General features: G+C 36.1%; 1 pseudogene; it reads right to left on the bottom strand.

Annotated features, from left to right (window-relative positions):
- Positions 1-1,072: 1,072 nt before the first annotated feature.
- On the bottom strand, positions 1,073-17,435 carry LOC114204452 (thioredoxin-dependent peroxide reductase, mitochondrial pseudogene; annotated as a pseudogene).
- Between the last annotated feature and the right edge of the window lie 5,907 nt (positions 17,436-23,342).

A 23,342-nucleotide genomic window follows, 5' to 3' on the forward strand; every position in this document is an offset into this window, starting at 1 on the left:
GTTACATACTTCTCTTGTTTATTTGCATTTTAATATTCACTGCTTATATCTCGCTCTACAGGGACTCACACATGTTTACTGAGTAGAAAGATACTGAATTTAACTTTACTTTTGTATTGTATTAATTTGAGGAGAATAGAATTAAATTCGCATGAGGGTTACTAGTAAACATGAAAGAACATACAGTTACTGACAGGGGCATAGCTTCATGCTGAAAATGCTTTAGCCAGTTATAATTTCTGGTATTTGAGATCATTTATTCTGGAGGCTTGTACAAAATGTATCATTTTTTAAACTTTTAAATATATCTTCTGTCTGTTCTCCTTCGTCTTCTCAAGAAACCTGGTAATACAAAGTAGAGAAAGATATCTACAATAATCAGTCTTCTCTTTTGCCACTTCCTATACTTACTGCATTGGCCAGAATTTCCTGATTTCATAAACTAACTAGAGCCAATTTGGCTCTTGGGTCATTGTCAGGGTTTTTTTGTAAGTATCTATAGAATATGGTAATTAGAGGTGGGTAGTATCTTTATGTCCCCTTCCCCACAACCTCACCAAGAAGGGTATGTTACAAAATAAACAAGCCTAGATTAAATTTTGTTAAATCTGCCATGAAGCGTAAAAAAATTGTACCACCATATCTTTTTTTTAAATATGTTTATTATGTACTTTACACAATGAGCATTTCAGAAAAAATAATTACAATGATTTCAAAATGCAATTCCTAGACTTGATAAATATCCTTTATAATTACACCCAATCAATATCTGGAATTGTATGTAGACCCTATGTCAGCTAACAAGTAAAATAACTATATTAATCTCAGGGACGAGAAATATGCACGATCACCTAAGTCACTCTGCCACTGCGCCTTTTTTAAGATTATTTATTTATTTGACACAGAGAGACACAGCAAGAGAAGGAACGCAAGCAGGGGGAGTGGGAGAGGGAGAAGCAGGCTTCCCGCTGAGCAGGGAGCCCGATGCAGGGCTCGATCCCAGGACCCTGGGATCACGACCTGAGCAGAAGGCAGATGCTTAACAACTGAGCCACTCAGGCGCCCCACCACCGTGCTTTTTAAAAACATGATTCTCATTTGTTTCAAGTACATATCCATTCATTGCAAGAGTTAAATTAGACCACTGATGTTAACACCTTAAAACTATGTATGATCTTTGTTACCTTAAAAGAAAATTCAGTTTTGCACAAAGAAATTCAAGAAGAAACTTTTCAGGACCCTTGATCAGAAGCTTCAGTGAGTGTTGTACTATTCCGGTGTACACGAAGGTTCAAGTAAGGCCAACAAAGAATGTTTCCTCTTTCCATTAAAGATAATCCAAGGAACAGGTAAACTAGCATTCTATAAACTAGCCAGCCATCAAGAGGTTACCAATAAAGGATGCTTTAAGTGTGTGAGGACATTTAAAAGCCTCAGCCAATGTTACAAAGTCACTAAAACATTTAGAGTATTATTTATGAATACAAGCATAATTGGTGTTTTGTCTTCTATAAATAATCATCTTTGAAATGCTCAAAGTGAGTTCCAACTGCAGCTCTTTCCTGATGTGAGAAGAGGTGGGTACACATGGGATGATCTACTGATTTACCTTCTCAAAGTATTCTTTGGAAGCAGTTGGATGTGGCTTTATTGTAGGAGAATCCGGGGTCCAGTTTGCTGGGCAGACTTCTCCATGGGTTTCCACAAACTGGAACGCCTTCACCAAGCGGAGGGTCTCTTCCACACTTCGGCCCACAGGGAGATCGTTGACACTCAAATGCTTGATGACTCCATTGGGGTCAATGATGAACAGACCTCTTAGAGCAACACCGGGGCCTTCCAACAGCACGCCATAGTCTCGGGAAATCTGTTTAGTCAAATCTGACAGGAGTGCGATGTTCATGTGGCCCAAGCCGCCATTCTCCCTTGGTGTGTTGATCCAGGCGAGATGCGTGAAGTGAGAATCCACTGAAACAGCAACAACTTCACAGTTCACGTCGTGAAATTCATTGGCTTTGTCGCTAAAAGCAACAATTTATGTCGGGCAATCGAAGCCCGGAGAAATCGTCCCACTGCGGCCGCCATCTTCAGTGCGCTCTTACCACCGTATCTTTTAGCCTGGGTAAATCTCATATGTCCTTGGCCCCCGTAAGTCATGTTTTGCATAAAAGACTAATTTTAAAGCTAATGCATGACATTTTGATGGCAGCAACAGCAAACAGCTTCATGATACAGTAAGGTGAAGAAAAACATACTTCTGTAAAGTGAAAAAGAAATGACAAATAAGGCTGCGTACCTAATGTCATTCTGTGTTGGCTCTGTTCTTATACTTAGTTAGGAAAACTTTCTAAATGACCATAGTACTCATTTCTTTAATACATATTAGATCTAACATTCCATATATTAATTAACAAAATGTATTTTTTGTATTTTGATAAGGACATCTGAAGTGTTAAGTAACCAGCTTTCAAGTGCTGATTACCGATTGTTTCATTTACCTAACGCTTCATAATAAATTATTAAAAATTTAGTCCTGAAAACACCAGGTATCACTTATTTGCTCACAACTTTGCAATATTGAAGGGTCCAGTGAGGAGAGCTTATTTTTTATTCCACTTGGAAACTTCTGGGGCTGGAATGTCCAAAATGACTGTTTCATTCACATGTCTTATGTCTCAGTCAAGATAATTGGAAAAATAGAATGCTGGCTGGGCCTCTCTCATTCTTTTTTTTTTTTTTTCCCCTCTCTCTCTCTGTTTTGTTTTTTTTTTTTTTTTTTTTTTTTCCTCTCTTTCTCTCTGCCTATTGCCTCTCCATATGACTGGTGTGGGTTTTTTCCCATACCCTGTGGCCATCTCAGGATACTTAGACTACCTATGTGGTGATTGGCTTTCTTCAGAGCACAAAAACAGAAGCTGCTAGGCCTTCTTAATTTCTAGGCTTCTGAGATATCACTTCTGTTGCTTTCACAATGTCAGGTCAGCTGATATCCAAGGTTGAGAAGAAATAGACTCCATTTCTTGGTAGAGAAATGGTAAGTTCATGCTGAAAAAGAAAATGTATGATAGAGATAAGATTGCAAACAGGAATGTGATCTACCACAAATACTTAAACATATTAACCAAATACCCCTAAGGTGTATATTAAAAGTAATTCATACCCATTCATACATTACATAATTTATACTTACATATTTTCAGAGTACACTACAGACAATATAATTCTTTGAAGTATATTCTAGTAGTGCCTCTGTAGATTATATACTAATTGTTCTGTTGTTTGTGTGGTGCATGCCAAGTACAGGACGTCAAAAGCTGCAGGTTGTGACTTTCCTATGAGTGCCCACAAGCTGCACTCATTCAGTGTCTGATCCCCTTCAAGGTGGCCTGAGCTGCCTGGACTTCTGCGGCATGCCTGAGCACAGTGGAGGGACTGGGGTATACTGAGCCCTATAGTGATGTTCTAGGTGATATTTCTCTGTCCTCTTTAAGCGTTCTCTCCATTCTCTCGTCATTACTTCACACTCCAGAGAGGTGTGTTGCCCACATGTTACCATTTCTAATTATTCACTTCCCTTCTCCTCTTGTGCCTTTTTTCGCCTACATTCCTGCTCTTTTCTTTCATTCTCCTGCCACCACTCATTCTTCCTGTGTCCTTGCTAGCATTCCTTAGTAGGCCAACTGAAAAGAATTTTTTTTTCTTCTGTGTCTTTACTTTTTGTTCTGCTTTTATTCTTGTGTTTCCTTGATTGTTTTCATGGCTTCCTGATTTCACTATCATGTTTATTTTTACTTGAGGTTTTTCTGAATGGTTGACTTTATGTCTGGAAATTTAAATAACTTAAATACAAACATTTGAATGATCCTTAAATAGTAAAAAGAACAAAAAATAATGAGAAAAATAAAAATACCATTTAAAATAGTCATCTTTTATTAATTGGTTTCTTTAATGTAAAATTATTTTTTAATAAAAATTCCAAAGGCCACTTCATTTGGATTAATTAGAATCATTTTTCAAAATCAGATACATTTTGAAGATAAAGAAGCTTTAAAGCATGTTATTTTGGGGAAAGTAGATTCATTTGCCATTAGTAGGGAAGAAAACACTTGTATAGAGCACCATGTTTGTATCCTTCTGTGATTAAACAAGAATCTTCTTTACAAAAGAATTAATTTATTATCAATAATAAAATAATTTATTTTTATTTTCCATGTATGTCGTATTTATAGTGTTCTTAAATTTGGAGTTATAATAATTAGAAACTCATACAAAATTTTAATTGAAAGGTAGCTTAGCAATCAGAGCTTAAATCCCTCCTATATGTGAAAAAACAGAGAGAGTAAAATGACTGAACCACGTTCAGACAACTACTAATGACACCCAAGAGCAGAACCAAAGTCAACTGTGACCAAGAAAAATCTTGGTGTTTATGGAGGATTCCTGATTGATTTGCTTAGTCCCTAGATCTTAGTTGGGAAGATATGAATAGTGAAGAAAACAGGAAAAAGCCTGGAGGTTAAGTTTAAGTGGGTATGAAAGAAGAGGGAGATGATTATAAAAGGAAAAATCTGGAATGCTGAAGAAAGAGGGTAAGTAAGGGGTGCATAGTGTGAGTCAGAAAAATGAAGAGAGAGGTTGGGGTAAAGAGCAAGAGAGGAGCTTTGGACCAGCTACTAAAAGGTGGGCTTTATGAAGAGGGAAGGATGTTTAAAGATACTTTTTAGGATATCTTGCTATACAACTACCCTTATCCTGCCTTCCTTTGGTGTTTTAGAAATTTTCAGTAATGACATACCTTACTCTTAATGTTTTAATGTTATTGTGGAGTTATTTACATTTTTTGGGATATGTAGCTGTGATAGGATAAAATTAAAAAAAAAAAAACAAGAAAAGATGCTTAGTTTAATTTTAGATGTAGTTAGTCTAAGACCTTATTAATAAACTGCGCTTCTCTTGTCCTAGCTACCATTGACAGAATGATTATGATTTCGAGTAGCTTCCCATGAAGCAATAGCCAATGTGTATTGAACACTTGCTCTGAGCCAGTCTGCTAAGAACTTTACAGAAAATAGTTTCCTCATCACAACCCCAAGAAGTAGGAACTATTATAATCTCCATTTGAAAACAAAGAAACTAAACAAGATTTACTAAATAGTTTGTGTGAATCACAGCTGGTTGGTAGGTTACACAGGGAAGACAAGTCATCAGGACATGAAAACATTCACTAATGAAGTGGCCACTTTCAAATCCCGCCCACAGAAGCATCCCTCTCAGCCTACCATCAGCATGTGGCTAGACCTATTACATCAACCTCAAAGGGAAAGCCCACTGTCTCTTTGGCAATTGTCAAATGTTAAAACACAAGGAAAATTCAATGCAAATTGTTTATAAAAGAAAAAACTGCATATCTAGCAAAAAATGGGAGATTTCTCAGTGTTGATTAAGTTGACATTGAAAACAATTTAACCACATGCAGAGTCAGAGGTAAATGAGAGTATGGCAGAGTTAGATAGTTAAACAATGAAGGAAAGAAAGTCCAGAAGGATGGTGACATCATAGGTCCTTTAAAAGGTAATGGTTTGAATTTTGACAGCTTAAATGAGGCCCCTGGGAAAACTCATGAAGTCTCAGAATAGTTTCACAATGATAACCCTACTTATGACACTGCTCTTACAGTGAAAATGCAAGTAAAAGATGTTATTTCCTATTATTATATAGTTTTATTAGGACAGTTAGGCCCTCCCATTCCTTCCTCCCTCAAAACAACAAAAGCTCAGGAATAGTCAGTTTCTGGTTCACTCTTGGTCTGTTCTAATAATCACCATCTTTTCTATAATCTTTTAACATAAGATATTAAACATCAGGAATTTGGTTTTATATTCTGAAATAATATTGCAAGGAAATACTTTTTATGTTTACTGTGAAATTTTGATACAATTTATAAATATATTGCTTTGATGTGCTCGCTTTGAAATGGTCTTGTCAGAGTACCAGGAACTCTTCCACATGAATAGGAAAAACTATTTTGACTGTCTTTTGTCATTCAAATAACTATTATGACTATGGAAAATATAGTCTTATGGCGTATACATTATTTCATGAATTTCTACTCAAATTAATTTGGAATTCGAACTAGGGCTGTGTTCCTATATTCATGTTTCGTGATTTTCAGTATAGATCTTGTTGGTAATGCAAACTGCATTTATATATCTCCCCTGTTGTCATTCATGGTTATCATCTGAAGGCCAGCAGTTGATGTTGCAGATGTTGAAGTTGAAGCTTTTATATAAAATTACCAGGCAATAAAAGGCAGCACTAACTCTGGCAACAAATTGTTGACGGGTTCCTCCATCTATTTGATATCATCACTCTAAGTTGAGTGTTCAAACAGTCCCAAATAGGCGTAATAAAAAAATGATCCTGAAAAAAACCCTACTAAATAACTTACAACTAACAGCTAGATAATAATCAACTTATTCCAGGGGTAAGAAAGCAAAGCCATTTCTGAGAAAATACTTGAAGGGACATAATTGGCTATTTGTAAATGTTATTTTCATGCATGAGTCCATCTTATGTTTAAAATTATAGCTGCCATTGAGTTAAGAAGGGGAGGGATAAGTAAAAAGCTCTGGCACTCAAAACAATTAAAGATATAAGCAGCTTTAAAGAGGAAAAAAATGTAATTATTGAAGCAGTACTTTTCTGATTACATTTGCCTCAAACCCAAGAGAAGTTTTATTTATGTTAGATTTGTGGAAAGATGTTTTGAGAGGCCATCGCTTTTATTGTAGAAAAATATTTAGTAAATGTAATTAAATTTATAAAAAAGAGACAATATGGACTAAAATTTTTAATACTCCATTAAAAATGATATATATACATATATATAATGTAGATTATATTATTATCTAATTTATTCAAATTTAGCTACTTTGTGAATACTTCTTTTGGACCCATAAGGAGAATCCATCTTTCCCTTATTACAGTCTACACATTCTCTTTAGTAAGTTCTGTATCTGTGTCCTCCCCTATATGTTAAGGTCTTTTGGAAAATACTCATTACATTTAATTTGTATTTTTTATCTTCAGGGTCTTAGACAGGTCCTAGCACATAGTAGGTACAAAGAACATGTTTTCTGAGTAAATCATAAAATTGGTTTTCTTAAAAAAATGTACCTTTATAGTTCTTAATTCAGTATTATGATAGTAGGAATATATTGTAGTTCTATATTCTTTAGCACATTTTCCAGAAAGGATCACTTTTTGGATGTATTGTGTCCAAAACACTTACTTAGAGCATATTTGTTTTCGCCTGAGATTGATTTTCCCTTTCTGAGTTACTCCTAGGTTTTCAAGATAAAACATTTCTGAGTCCCTTTGCTGCAAAGGGCTAGATCAGCTAAGCCTCCTTCTTTTGTTTGTTGTACATCTGAGAGCCCACAAGGCATAGGAATGGGATAACATATGCATTGAAAATGAAGTCCTTAAAATCTTCCCTCCTTTAAGAAATACTTTCTTTGGCATTCACTAACCTAGCTGTAGTCCATTTCATATAGTAATAGGAATATTGGTTTTCCATTTGGCATTCTGCAGGCCTATTACATGTAGAAATAGAGTGGTGCTTTTGTAACTATGCTGTATGTATTTTGTAGTAAAACAAGTAAAAGAGAAAATAATTTTCCATCCAAAGTTTCATCCTTAGCTGCCTGAAAGCTGGCACTACTATCTCATAGTTGAATTTCTAAAAACTCTAACCTGACAAAAGTATGTATTCACAACTAAAGAAAATATCACAGTTACCACTAGGTCAGGAATAGTTCCAACTTACAGTGCCCCAAGAAATTCTGACCCGGGCGCCTGGGTGGCTCATTTGGTTAAGCGTCTGCCTTCGGCTCAGGTCATGATCCCAGGGTCCTAGGATCGAGCCCCGCATCGGGCTCCCTGCTCAGCAGGAAGTCTGCTTCTCCCTCTCTCTCTGCCTCTCCCCCCGCTTGTGCTCGCTCTCTTTCTCTCTCAAATAAATAAGTAAAATCTTAAAAAAAAAAAAGAAAGAAAGAAAATCTGACCCAGGAGGTAGGTCAAAACAACATGGCACTGTTCAGGAAGAAGTGCTAGATAACTTTTCAGGTAGTATAGAATATCTTAAGTAATGGCTCATGTTCTTATCTCTAGTTTAGGGGTGTAGTTTGCTCTTTCCAATGCCCCAACATTGTCAGCATGTATAAAAAAATATATGGTTAGAATTGTTATAGATTGGTCAAAATTATGGAACCAGGTAGTTGTGAAAGACAGATTGAAGATGTACTTTTTTTTTAAAGATTTTATTTATTTATTTGAGACAGAGAGAGAGAGACACAGAGCATGAGGGGGGGAGGGTCAGAGGGAGAAGCAGACTCCCTCCTGAGCAGGGAGCCCGGTGCGGGGTTCAATCCCAGGACCCCAGGATCATGACCTGAGCCGAAGGCAGACACTTGAGTCACCCAGGTGCCCCGAAGATTTATTTCTTGTAAAGGTTTATTTCCTCATTTACAGTTTTGGAATAATAATACCTACAATCGGGCGCCTGGGTGGCTCAGTTGGTTAGGCGACTGCCTTCGGCTCAGGTCATGATCCTGGAGTCCCGGGATCGAGTCCCACATCAGGCTCCCTGCTCGGCAGGGAGTCTGCTTCTCCCTCTGACCCTCTTCCCTCTCGTGCTCTCTATCTCTCATTCTCTCTCTCTCTCAAATAAATAAATAAAATCTTTAAAAAAAATAATACCCACAATCATAAGAGTCTATGGATTAAATAGTCTAATGCATATAAGACTTTCATCACAGTGTTTGGCACATAAACACTCAAGTGACGCTCACCTCCTTTTCCTTTTTTGTCAACGTTAAGATCATTATCATTATTATTATCATCTTCATTGATGTCATCATCATCAATACATGGCTCTAAAATTGAGTCAAAGAAACTAATACAAGAATAAAGACATAGGAGAATATGTTTAGAGGTCATACACATATTTGAAAAAAAGCTGTTATTCTAGTTGAAAGAAAGCACAGTAAAGTCAATAATATGATGTAGCTAAGGTGTAACTGGAAAAATCTATTCTTAGATTGTAAGAGATATATAAGTAGGAATTAGAATAATGAGAATAAAAATTCTTGCTGAGACTAATTAAATGTGCTTATGTTACTAATGTTCTGGTTACCCCTTTTATAAGAGTGATAATGATCTTTTGGCCCATATTCAGAGAATGGTTCAAAATACTGATAAGACTTGAAGTCATTTTAGAAAAGTTAGTGAAGCTACAGAAGGTTCAAAAAATGTTTTCAGATATTGGTAGAGTCGGTGTATGGAAAAGAGATGAAACTTATTTTATGTGGTAATATGAAACAGAATGAGGACTGTTATGGACTGAATGTGTTCCTCCCTGAAGTTCATGTATTGAAGCTTTAACCCTCAGTGTGACTGTATTTGGAGATAGAGCCTTTCAGGAGGATAAAGGTTAAAAGAAGTTGGGGCACCTGGGTGGCCCAGTCAGTTAAGCGTCTGCCTTTGGCTCAGGTCATGATCCCAGGGTCCTGGGATCAAGCCCCGCTTCGGGCTCCCTGCTCAGCGGAGAGCCTGCTTCTCCCTCTCCCTCTGCTACTTCCCCTGCTTGTGCTCTCTCTCTCTCTCAAATAATAAATCTTTAAAAAAAAAAAAGGTTAAAAGAAGTCATAAGGACGGAACCATGTTTCAATAGGCTGGTGCCCTTATAAGAAGAGCTCAGAGCTCTTTCTTCCGTTTGAGGATATAGTAATAAGGTCACCCTCTGAAGGCCAAGAAGAGAGCTCTCACCAGGAACTGAATTGGTTAGCAATTTGATCTTGGACTTAATTAGCTTCTAAAGCTGTGAGAAAATAAATTTCTGTTATTCAAGCCAACCAGTATTTTAGCTTTGGTATTTTGTAATGGAAAGCCCAACAGACTAAGATAAGGACTAATGGTGTGGTTATAGGAAGATCGATTTCAGTGCAAAGTAGAAACGCTCCTAGAATCAAAGAACAAGTGAGATATTTCAAGTGCTAGAAAATTTTCCATAACTGGAGAAATTCAAGCATATGCCAGCAAATAACTCTGCAGGGGGTTTACCAGAGTGATTCAAATATCAGAATAGTGTTCAGATTTAGGTTAATGGTTTCCCAACATTGATTAATAGACAAATGCCAGTTTTCATCACTTTGCCTACTCTCAGCTTTGAATTTCTTCACTTTCCATTTCCTGTCATCAAATTCATGGCTTACTTTGGATACTGTCTCAACTCAATATGACCCCAGATTATTTTTATCTGCATGGATATATACCATATACCATTATTATTTGGTTTGTGAAATAGACCCTGGAGAGTGAGAGCCAAGTTATAATATTCCAGCTAAAGTACAACAATTCCCTGCATAGCTAACATAGAAATAATAGGAAAGCTCTTCTTTATCCTGAGATCTGAGAGTTGGTAGTTTGGCAATGGATATTGGATAATCCTGGACTAGAAGGCCCTACTTGGTGCTGCTCAAACTTCACTCATGGGAAGGAATTGCATGCCTGATATTTATACCAGAGCACTTCTTCAGTAATTTATGGAAATTGCTCTCTTTTTTGATGCAGTTTAATACCATGTTGTCCACCAAGCTTTACCTCTTAGAAACAGATTCAACCTACAAGGTAGAGCTCTGAAGCATCATAAGTGATTGGCACCCTCTGGTGAAAGAGACATTGAGAAGCTGACTAAACAGTTTCTATCCATTTGCAAGTACTAATGTACAAATGTCTATGGAAGATACAGATGACAGAGGGACCAACAATAGACACCACCTGGAGAAATCAAACAAATTTAGCTTTTCTAAAGGGTAATAAAGAATTTATTATAGACAGGATGTTCAATAAGGAGATCAGCATCTTTATCCAGTGACAGATAAGATGCTTCTCTTCTGGTCAGCAAAAACCCTTCTGAGGATCCCATCAGAAATTTCTACCAATTCCTTCATTCACAGCTTTATATACATGAAATTAAACTGTAAAGAACAGTTTCACCTGTAACTATAAAACAGCTTCACCTGAAAAACTGATGGGAACTATTCCTCCTTGACCAAGTTGTCTCATCAGTCTTGACGTTACCCTATATCAGGGGTCAGCAGATCGCAGCCAAATCTGACCTGCTACAACTTTCAAAGTCAAGTTTTACTGGAGCACAGCCACACCCACTTTTCTGTGTTATTGTCTAGGGCTGTTTGCACACAACAGGAGCAGAGTCTCAATTACAGAAATCAGATGTCTGTCAATGTCTAAACTGTTTACTCTCTGTCCCCTTTTGGAAAAAGTTTGCTGACCTCACTACTGTATAACAAGAATCAAAACACTTAGCCCTGAACAACTTCATTTCCCTTCCCAAAAAGCTTTCACAATTTGATTCAAGCACATCCCTTCATTCGCTACTATGAAATTCGAAACAGGACAAATTACTCAGATGTGTCTGAGAGTTTAGGAACATTCTATACATTTCTGCCAGAATCTTGAAGAGATATTCTAGAGAAGTTGCCTGATGACAAAGAATAGGCATTTTTTTGGACCCCTTTTAGGTGAAAAATGAAAGTGTCACTTGTTCCATATCACCTTAATTTATTTGGCAGATAGAGTTTAATTGTGGCCTCTTTAAGCTAGAAGCAAAAATGGCCACCCATGCACAGGGTTTTTTTTTTTAATTTATTTTTCTTTTTTTTTTTTTTTTACTTTATTCAATATATACGATATTCTCCCTGGGGAAAAAAAGTCATCAACAATTAATATATTATTCTGAATTCTAATTATTTTCAATCTCATTTTTTAAATGTACTTTTTTCAATATGTATTTCAATTATTTTGTTTTGATTCAAGTTATTTAATGTGATCACCCAAATATTAATTGGCCAAAGAGAACCATCGAATAAATACAAATTGATTCTGCCCCAAGAAATAGATGTTGACTAATTCAAGTTTAATGAGCCTCAAAATAGCATTTTAAGTACATTTTTATTTTTTATAGACTTTAATCATATCTGTCTTTAGGGCTTGGACTTAGGAATGCTGAAGAACTATTCTGGGCTAATTAAGTGTGTTCATCTGACAGATTTTCCACAGCTCACCTGACTCTGCTTAGGGCCACAGAAGCTGTAGTTACAATAGGAGAGGAAAAAAGGAGATTATGTTGGAACAAATTTTGACAATATGGAGACAATTCCATCCCCCAAAATCATTCTGCATAACAATGTCTCACATTACTTCAAAACTGCATGTGTTTGGCAAACACTGGGTAATTGTGTCATCTCTACACCAGAACCTAAAGCCTATGCAGAAACATCTCTTTCCCAATCAAGTGAAATTGTCCAGCTGATGAAGATGTACAAAGGGTCAGCATTTAAAAGACTGGGGAAATGTAAAATTTAAAGTGTATTATTTAAGCTTAGAATAAGAATATTCATTTTGGTTGTTTTGAATTATGATTTAAATATTCAGAAATATAATTATTCTACATTTAATTAAATTCATTCTCCTAATGTACAAGCTGCTTCAGGGGGAAGAGGCTAAGTAATTTTGGAAGCTGTGCCAACTCTCATGGGACACCAATATGCCTTTTAATTTTCTAAAGAACTAAATTACTAGAGTAAATAGCATTCAGATGACAAGCCAGCAGTGGGATGGAACACAACTGAAACAGTAATTCCAAGCCTCACATACAACATTTTGTTTTTCTTTTTCTAACAGATATTAAATAACATAAATGTAATAACATGCTGTAGTGTTGGACCTGGGACCAAACTTCACTTCATTATTTACACTTCAGTTACTGCTTTTGCAAAAAGGGAAAACTTAGAGGCATGTGGTCAGAAGTCAATGAAGCAATGCACTTGAAGTGTTTTGCAGAGTCTCTGGCACCTTAAAGTTTCCTGATCTGATATTTTCAGATCCCCTAAGCTAGGAATCACCTCACATCTCACAGAACTCCAGAGGCAGTGTCCTGGAGTGTGAACCTCTCCCGTGGCTCCTGTCACTTGTTAATTGTGTGGATGTTATTAACTCTCCCAAGGAAGAGCTCTGCCTGACTCATCTTTGTATATCCCTTTAATATCTTCTGTGTTGTGCACAGTAGCCACTCAGTAAATATTTGAATTGAAGTTTGAATTGATTAATGTATGCTCAGAAAAATAAGTTAGACTCTCCCAGGAAATAAACTGCTCAGGAAAGTGATTTAGACTTATTTAGAAGCTTTAGCAACTCTGTTGGGGGCTTGGATTTGGATCAAATAATCTGGGCTTCAGTCTCAACCTAACAGCTAATATTGAAGCAACGCTTGCACAGAAAAAAAGGGGATACAAACACCCAAGATTATTTCATATATAGTAAAAATTAGCAAAAAAAACCCACAAAATATTTGTATCATGCACTGTGTGAAACTACCCTGAATTTTTTTACATGTTATCTTAATTCTCTCTTAATTCTCAGAAGAGCCCTGTACAGTAGATAATTTTATTATCACTATTTAACTAATGAGGAAACAGGAATAGAGAAGCACAGCTAAGCATTAGGGTCCAAGTTTAAACTTGGGCTGTTAACTCCAAACTCTTTGCTCTTAATTAATTCATATACAAGATTGCCTCTCTGTTTCCCCATGTGTGGGATAATTTGAGGGCAGTGTGGACAAATTTTTATTTGTTTTCATTCTAAATGTATTTTTGTTGTGTTTTGATATAGCCTACAACCAAACTTGCGACTTCATGAGGTTTTTTGCTCAGAACAAAATTTAAGAGTGGGTAGCAGTGTTGTTCCTGAATTGTTTTAAAGAAACATGAAGCAAATAGTAATATAGGAGCTTTAAAGCTATAGCAACGATCATAAGGCAGCTTATGAATGAAGGCTAAGAAAGCATATTAAGAAATATCCTGGAAAAGTGCTACCTACATTTTAACTCATTAGAATGTATTTTTTCCTTCTCTGATACATAAATAAAATATAAAAGGATTTGATGATTATGTATATACATAATTACAATTAAGCATTGAATTATACATAGTATTCTTTATGTAATTATATTAAATATATTCATATATATGCATATTTTAGTGGAATTTAATGATAGAAGTAACACTGCACATATTTAATGACACACTACACGTATATCTCAGAAAGTTTCAAATTTGTCTACATGGAATGTGGAGGCAGTTTATTTACTGGGAGATTTGAGACTATCAATTTTATATCTCAAATTAAGGGGAAAATGTAGAATGCTACAAAAAGGGGAAGCAGTGTAGGTGGAACATGAAGTTGAAAAAATCATGACTATTTTTCCAAATGCTTAAATCATGCATCATAGATAAATAAAGCCAAAAGAAAACACCTAAAGTTCTCGTTTGACTTATAAGGAAACAAACTGTAAAGTTAAGATTCTGTCTTCACTTTCACTCATCCACCTACAGAATCAATGTATAGCATATAAGATTAGAATATATATGCCCTATATAAAATCTAAAGTTAAAACTTTAAAGTTAGTAATAAATGGCAGTAGTGGTGATGGTGCTTGTGCTAATAAGCCTTCTTTGGCTTTGCTGAACTAATCACTGTGGAACTTTATAAAAAAAATTTCTTTTAAGATTTTATTTACTTATTCGAGAGAGAGAAAGAGTAGGGGGAGGGGCAGAGGGAGAGGGACAAGCAGATTCCATGCTAAGCACAGAGCCCCATTACCTGGAAATCACGACCAGAGCTGAAATCAAGAGTCAGACGCTTAACCGACTGAGCCACCCAGACGCCCCGGAACTTATTTTTAAATAAGTGTCTCTGCATAAAACTGTGACATAATTTATATTTTCCAGAAAGAGTATGTGATTGTTTTTATTTGACATTGACATTGGAAGCGCTTGCTTCCATCCCTGCCAGGGTTTTCTTAAGTAAATCAGGACATTGTAACCATATATCTAATACTCCGTATATTGGACTAACTTTTGTTTTCAGACATCAAGCAAACTTCATATTATAAACTGAACTCTATTATTTTGGTTGTTTTTGGTAAGCATTTCCTGCTTTTAAGCTGTTTTGAATGACTGTTTTGTACCACCAATAAAAGCAGTGTTCAGGCAAGTCTTTGCCTGTTTCATTACTGCCGCTAATCTCTGGCGGCTCAAAGTGCCAGTTGCTTCTCTCTGTATTTACAAATTCACTTCTAATAAACTAGATTGTCTGCACCTGTGGGACTCTGACAGCCCCAGCACAGATGTTACCCTTGTCCCATCAGGCTGGAAAAGCTAGATTGCTGGCAACAGCAAAACCACTTGGCAGGGATAGCTTCCCAGCTGGCTGTCTTGGGCACCCCCAGTCTTTCTTAGCCCTTTCTTCCTGGTCGTGGTGTCCCCCAGGCCCAATATTCTTGCACCTTTCCTAGCTTTTTCTGATCAATTTGTGTTCTCAGGAAAGAATCTGATCAAAGCAATTATAGCAAGTTGTTAAATGTTTGATAATTTAATAGCTTCCTCTCCTGAGGATATTTACACTTCAGTGAGCTAAAAGCCTTCATCCAAAAGAATAAATCTCAGAGGGTGAGATTTCTGGTATCAGCAAGCCAAGAGAGAAAAGTTTCTGTTTTTGAGATTTTCTGCATGCCCTTGAAATCACACCAGATCTGTTTCAACCATGTGATAAGATCCCTCAAATTGATCACATTACCTCTTCTTCACAGGATTTTCAAATGCCTACTCTAGAAGATACACAGGTAATCATGGAGAAAGACAATTTAAGAAGCCAAAATATTTAATAAGGCATAGACCTTTACACAGTTGGCATGGGACTCATATGAAGTATAAAGTTCAAGTCCTGGGGCATTTGTACTCAAAAGCTCATAAACTTTCCCATTTCCAGCTGAGTTTTATAGACTATTGCTCAGACAGACTGGTACATACCACTACTATAATATTATATAACATCTATTCTAAGATTATGTGCCAGGAATAATTCAGTGAAGAGGGCAGACCAAGTTCCTATCTTCAGGAAGCACCTGGCCATATTACATTATAAATATTTGTTTGCGTATTTATCTTCTGGCCTACACTGGAAGCCACTTTAGGACAGACATATGTCTTGTTCAGCCATCTGTCTACAGCCCATAGCACAGTTCCTAGTGAATCTGATGCTAAATAAATAGTTGGAGAATAAATTCTAAAAAAGTTTTTCCATAGGACTTGAGTAAAACCATCAGAGCACTGTGTAGTTAGTGGAAATTAACAACTTTGGAGGAAGTTGGATAAGGAGAGAAGGTTGGAAGAGAGAGAATTATAAAATTAACAATAAAATTCTACTTTCTCAAAGAACACAAAAAAATTTTGTTCTTAAAAATTTTGTTCTTAAAAAAATTAAAAAATCTTATGATCTGTTCCTTTTTCTTCTATCCAGATAAAAGAACATGGTCTTAAAAATGAGCAAACAAATGCCTTAGTCTGTTTGAGCTGCTATAACAAAATGCCACAAACTAGGCAGCTTATAAACAACAGAAATTTATTTCTCACAGTTCTGGAGACTGGAAGTTTGAGATCAGGGTGCTAGTGTGGTCAGATGAGAGCCCTCTTCTCGGCCAGACTTGTAATCGTATTTTCACATAGCAGCAGTGGCTAGAGAACTCTGTGGGGTCTTTTTTCATAAGAGCATTACTCCCATTCATGAGGGCTTGGGCCTCCCAAAGTCCGGAGTAGCAACTCCCAAAGGTCCTGCCTCCTAATACCATCACATTTGGCATAAGAATTTCAACACACAAATTTGGGAGGGACACAAACATTCACACCATAGCATTCTACTCTGCCCCCTCCCCACATTTATGTCATGTCCTTCCTGCATGCAAAATATATTCTTTCCACCTCAATAGCCCTAAAAATCTTCACTCATTACAGCATCAACTCAAAATTCTAAGTCCAAAGTCTCATCTAAATATCATACAAATCAGATGTGGGTGAGACAATTCATCTTGAGGCAAATTGCTCTCTAGCTATGAACCTATGAAATCAAATATAGAATGTTCTTCCAAAATAAAATGGTGGGACAGGCATAAGATAGATATTTTCCATTTTAAAAGGGAAAAATAGGAAAGGAAAAAAGAGTAACAGATTCAGAGCAAGCTCAAAACCTTAAGACCTACTGGAGCATCCCTGCCTTCATGACTTTGCTGAGCACAGCCCATGTGACAGCTTTCAAAAGTTGGAGTTGCCTGACTGTAATTTTTCTAGGTTGGAATCACAGGCAGGTTCTCTACCAGTCTGGGGTTGCAGGTTCATGGCTCCAGGAAGCTCCATCCTTTGAAATCTAGGTGGAGGTAGCATAATCCATGCTTTGCTGGGCAATGGTCCATCCCCAACACTTTGTGCAGCACTACCCCCATGGTTTTGGTCGGGGGTCATCCAGCCTGCTGAAACCCAGGGGTAGCCTGGGTTTTTTGAACCTGAGGAGGCAGCCTTGATAATCTCTGAATCACCTTCTGGGTCCTTCTCTCCTTATCTTAAGAATATCACATGTGCTAAATCAATAATAGCTCCATGTCTTATCCTGTAAAATCTAGGAAGTCCCAACACTTTTCTTCATTTCTTTCATTCTCCTTCCCCTTCAGTTCAAATTGGCTGTTTCTCTTCTGGAGTGGATGAATACAATTTTGGTTCATACCCATACTAATCTTACCAGAAGGTCCCTTGGTCTCATACCATTAGTGTTCTCTTCAGAACCTGCTTTCTCACTTTTTATATTTGGATAGGTTCAGAATCTTTCAGTTTTTTAAGTTCTTACCTTTTGATTAACAATTCCGTCTTTAAGTTATTTCTTTCTTCCCTCATTTTCTTTCTTCTCAGCATTTAAGAGAAGCCAAGCTGCACCTTCAACACTTTGCTTAGAAATGATTTCATGTTTGTGATGAGATATGTTAATTAGTTTGACCATAGTAATCATTTCACTAAGTATATGTAGTCAAATCATCATGTTGCACACCTTAAATATATGTAATTTTTATTAAATAAAATTATAAAGAAAAAAAGAAATAGCTTCAGCCAAATACCCAATTTCATTGCTCACAAGTCCTATGTTCTATGAAACACGAGGACATAAACACAATTCAGCCAAATTTTTTGCTGCTTTATATCAAAGGTGGCCTTTCCTCCATTATTCAACAACATGTTCCTCACTTTTATCTGAGACTTTATTAGAATGGTCTTTAACATCCATATTTTTACCAACATACTATTCACCACCACTTAGATATTCTCTAACAGGACTAAAGCTTTCTCTACAGCCTTCTCTTTCTGAATCCTCACCAGACTTGCTTTTTAATACTTCATTCATGGCAATGTAGGCTTTTGCTAGCGTAAACCTCAAAACTCTTCCAGCCTCTATCCAGCCCAGTTCAAAGCCACTCCCACAGTTTTAGGTATTTGTTACAGCAGCACCTTCACTTCTGGGCACTGATTTTCTTAGTCCATCCTAGCTGCTATAGCAAAAGAACACAGAGTGAGTAACTTATAAGCATAATAAATACATTTTTCACAGGTCTGGAGGCTAGAAGTGTGAGATCAGCATACCAGCATGATCAGGTGAGGGTTCTCTTCTGGGTCACAGACTTCTCATTGTATTCTCACATGGATAAAGCGCTGGAGCATTCAATAGGATCTCTCTTTTAAGGGCACTAATCCCATTCATGAGGGCCTCACCCTAATGACCTCAACACCCTCCAAAGTCTCTGTCTCTTAACACCATCATTGGGCATTAGGATTTCAACATACGAATTTTGGAGGGACACATACATTCACACCATAGCAAATAGTTTTGTATTGATTTTGTTTTACTCTCCTACTTTAAGTAATTAAATCATGCATTCAATCAGTCAGTCAACAGATACTTTTAAGGACTTTCTATGTGCAAACACTGAGAAAGATACAGGATAAGAAGAAAAGACAAGCATTCATTTGAATTCACAACACTGGTAACTTAGAAAATGGTTGCATGGAGTAGTGGGGAGAGAAGCAACGTTGGAAAACAATAAAGACGGTGAGGATAGCAAACTTTCTCAAAAAAAATTTTTTAAGTGTATGCATGATAATGATACTAGCTAACATGTATTGAACACTTAAGGTTCAAGTATTGTTTTAAAATATTTTACATGTATTAACTTTAAAGTCCCACAATAACCATAGGAAAGAGGTATTCTTCTTCTTCTTCTCATTTTATAGGTAAAGAAACCAGTATACTTATATCAAATTTGTTTATGATAATGCAGAAAGTAGAGGAGATAGAATTAATACCTATGCTGGAAACTACCATGATGATTACTAAAGAGGCAAGAGGGACTGGGGAAGAACAGTACTTTAGGGTGGACAATATTGAAGCATATTTACATGCAAATTGGGATAGTCCAGTAGAAAGCGATAGAAATGAAAATATATTTTTCTACTAAAAACATTTGATACCATTTTTCAGAGGGAAAAATCAGGGCTTTTTCTCCTCTAGAAATCCTTAATCATCTGATAAATTATGGATTTGCTCTCTGTTTCTCTTTCAACTGACTGTATAGTCCATTGAAACAAATAACTATATTTTTATTTTTATATATTTAGATACTTTGAATTAAATAAAACTTTTCTGCCTCAGGTCTTCTTAAAAGGGCTAACAATGGAGACAGGTGATAAATGTATGTTATCTGTTAACTATCTGTAGATATAGTGATGGATATAGATATAATACAGATACAGATAAAAGGTAAATGTGTGATTAAAAAAAGAAAAAGAAAACTTCTAGAATCTATGAATACTGCTTTGTTCAGTTTGACCTCTGTTAGAATATTTTTTTTCTATTTTTGTCACATTTAAATGTACATAATAACTGAAAACAAAACTTACATAGACTAAAATTTAAAATCACAAAATATTCACTGAGTTCTGTTTTTGTTGTTGGTTGATTGGTTATCGTAAAATCCTTGTGGATTTTCATATAACTTGATTAATCTTCATTCAACTCAGTTTGTTACTATGTGGAAAACTTTGAATTACTGGGTTTCAGCACACTGGATTACCCCATATACAGACAAACATTGTGTTTGAGGATATAGTCTTTTCTCAGAATAAATGTGAGTGCTTTAAATGGAATGCTTTTAACTTAAAAACATCCTTCTCTCTTCCATTCTTGTCACTTCAGAGAATGACGAAAAACTTGAGAAAGAAACAGTGTAGGCAGGTATGTGATATGCCAGAGCAGAGTGAGGGTAAGATCAGCCTGTTGTGCCTAGATTCATATGCCTGATTTCTTATTATGCTCTTAAGTCTGGGGAAAATTAACAAAATTATTTGTAACAGCTGGACAGTGGGTGACAGGGCATTTCTGTAAATTCTGGAATGTAGAGGCATGCTTGTGAATTGTTTCATGAATTTTAAAGTTGGAATTTGATGGAATAAATTTATTTATTTATTTATTTTTATTTTATTTTTTTATGTTATGTTAATCACCATACACTACATCATTAGTTTTTGTCTTAAGCAAGAACCTGCCATAAGCTTACTGTTATTCTTACAGCATTTACATTTTTTTCAGACTCTAAAATCTATAAAATATTCCTTTTTCTGAAATGTATTCAGCCTGTATGCTGACATTAGAGATGGAGATCTGACGTAATGCCATGACCTGAAGAATATTATGTAGGACAAAAGTGTTATCATTGTTGGACTCCATATGCAGACAGTTCTGCAAAATTGCCAAACTGGTTTCTTTTCTGACAAGCTTGATGTGAGTCTAAAGTCACAGGAACCACTAGAAGTCAGTTGGTTATTGGTGTCAACACAATAGAATTAACTCCTTTATTTTCAAATACATTTTGTATTTAGTGAACTATGACTAGCAAAACACTGCAAAACTGCAACATTTGACTTAAACTTGAATTTTTATTGCTGACTTCTTCAAGTAACCATTGCAAATGGTACAAAACTACATATTTTACTTTTGTAATTCAAGGCAAAGACAGCATCTGCCGTTTCCAGTATTCCACTTTAACAATACATAAAGCTTTCTTATTTTAGGAATCCTTCAACTATCAAATAGGGCGTCAGTGAGTTGCAAATTTAATTTGAGGTTTTTTTGAAGAATTTCCTCACTTTTTGATTTTAAAGTTGAAAAAAATTAAAAGACTTTCAAATAATACTTATTTTCATTTAAAAATCAGATGAAAACATTTAATTTAAAGGAAAAGATTTACCTTATTTCTAATATGATTCTAATTATTTATTTTACAGTAATAAAATAAACAATAAAATTATTTATTTTAATGTTTATTAACTCTTATCTAATGTTGAACAATATTATAGATCGAATTTCTGTTTAAGTTGGCATTTTCCTAATTATTCAGACTGGAAGTAAATGATAACTTATTTCCCATATCTTAAATTATGGTTGAACTTTAATGAGGTATTACTTTTAACAAAGAGGTTTCTATTGTAAAGTTAAGTGGGAATTGACAAAATTAGTACCTAACTAAATTTCAACTTGAAATGGTGCCAAGTTTATGGTCCTAAGAAAATACGTTGCGGGCGCCTGGGTGGCTCAGTTGGTTAAGCGACTGCCTTCGGCTCAGGTCATGATCCTGGAGTCCCAGGATCGAGTACCGCATTGGGATCCCTGCTCAGTGGGGAGTCTGCTTCTCCCTCTGACCTTCCTCCCTCTCATGCTCTCTGTCTCTCATTCTCTCTCTCTCAAATAAATAAATAAAATCTTAAAAAAAAAAAAGAAAGAAAATATATTGCAAGACTGGGAAGTCCAGATCAAGTTTCTGGCACTTTGGTGTCTAGTGAGGACCCAGTTCCTGGTCCATAGATGAACATCTGGTTGTATCTTTACCTAGTGGAAGGGTTGAGGGATATTTCTAGGGCCTCTTTTATAAGGTCACAATCCTATTTATGAGATCACCACCCTCATGACCTAATCACTTCCCTGGGGCCCCACCTCCAAATACCTCCACATTAGGGATTTGGTTTCAACATACGAATTTGGGGGGCAGGCATATTTGGTCTATAGTAGTGCTGATATATGAGAGTTTTTTTTCCAAATTTTAATGTATTTTTTGCTGGTTGTAAGATCAGAAGTAAATAAGGCATAGATTATATCACAATATCCTTCCTTCATTTTGAAAAATAATAATCATATATGATCCATAATAATATTCAAATTCCTGTTAAAGGCATTTGAGTTAAAAGTATGCAGTGTTAAGAAACCTTTAATAAACCATCATTCCCAATATTTGAACAACTAAATAATGCCAGATCCATAGTAGGTAAAAGAGAATAAACAAGGGCGCCTGGGTGGCTCAGTTGGTTAAGCCACTGCCTTCGGCTCAGGTCATGATCCCGGAGTCCTGGGATCGAGTCCCGCATCGGGCTCCCCCTTCTCTGTGGGGAGCCTGCTTCTCCCTCTGCCTCTGCCTGCCACTCCCCCTGCTTGTGCTCACTCTGTCTCTCTCTCTCTCTCTATGTCAAATAAATAAATAAAATATTAAAAAAAAAAAAGAGAATAAACAAGACTTGAAGGATTTTTAGTATAGGAAAGTGAGGAAGAACATGATCTCTGGGTTCAGTGGCCTGAATCTAGTCTAGTTATGCCATGCCATATTCAAAGTTGGGCAAATTACCCAACCTTCCAACACTTAACAGAGATTGGTGAGATTGAAAGAGCTATTTCCCAAATTGTCAGAGAAATGAAGTTGTATTTGTCAGCTTTGTTATTGATAAATAGCTAAGTTAGAAATGTAGATTAAGGTCTTCAAGTGGTGGACTTCCAAATACTTTGTCCCGTATTGAAACATTAAACTCAGCTACATACAGAATTTGGCAACCTCTGGGAGAATTCCTTAACATGTAATAGTCTGAAGATAGACCATCTTTGAAGTAGCTGGCTTCTCAGAAAAGGAAGAGGGAGAAAGGAACTGAAATGAGTTTGCATAACGCCTTCTTCCAAGAAGACACTGATGTGCAAAGAAAGGCCAAAAGTCATTTTTTTGGCTGAAGACCATCCATATGTAAATATGATGCTAGAGAAATTTTTTAGGACATCAGTAGTAGAAATAGTAAACCATAAATAGTAAATAACAAACCGAAATGCTGATAGAATCTATATGATAAAATTATTATGAAGGTTAAGTAAGTGCATAATGGTACTCATTAGATAGTAGTTACTACTTTCATTTTTTTATTATCATTGCTCTTAGTATTTAAAAAAATATTTATTATCAAGCCTTTTTACCAAGCCAGAATTGTTTTTGCTGGGCTACTCTGATGGTTGTGGATGGT

This window comes from Eumetopias jubatus, unplaced genomic scaffold (assembly GCF_037043125.1).
Source record: "Eumetopias jubatus isolate StellerSeaLion01/CBP00866 unplaced genomic scaffold, mEumJub1_p1.0 scaffold_6, whole genome shotgun sequence".
Classification (NCBI taxonomy): domain Eukaryota; kingdom Metazoa; phylum Chordata; class Mammalia; order Carnivora; family Otariidae; genus Eumetopias; species Eumetopias jubatus.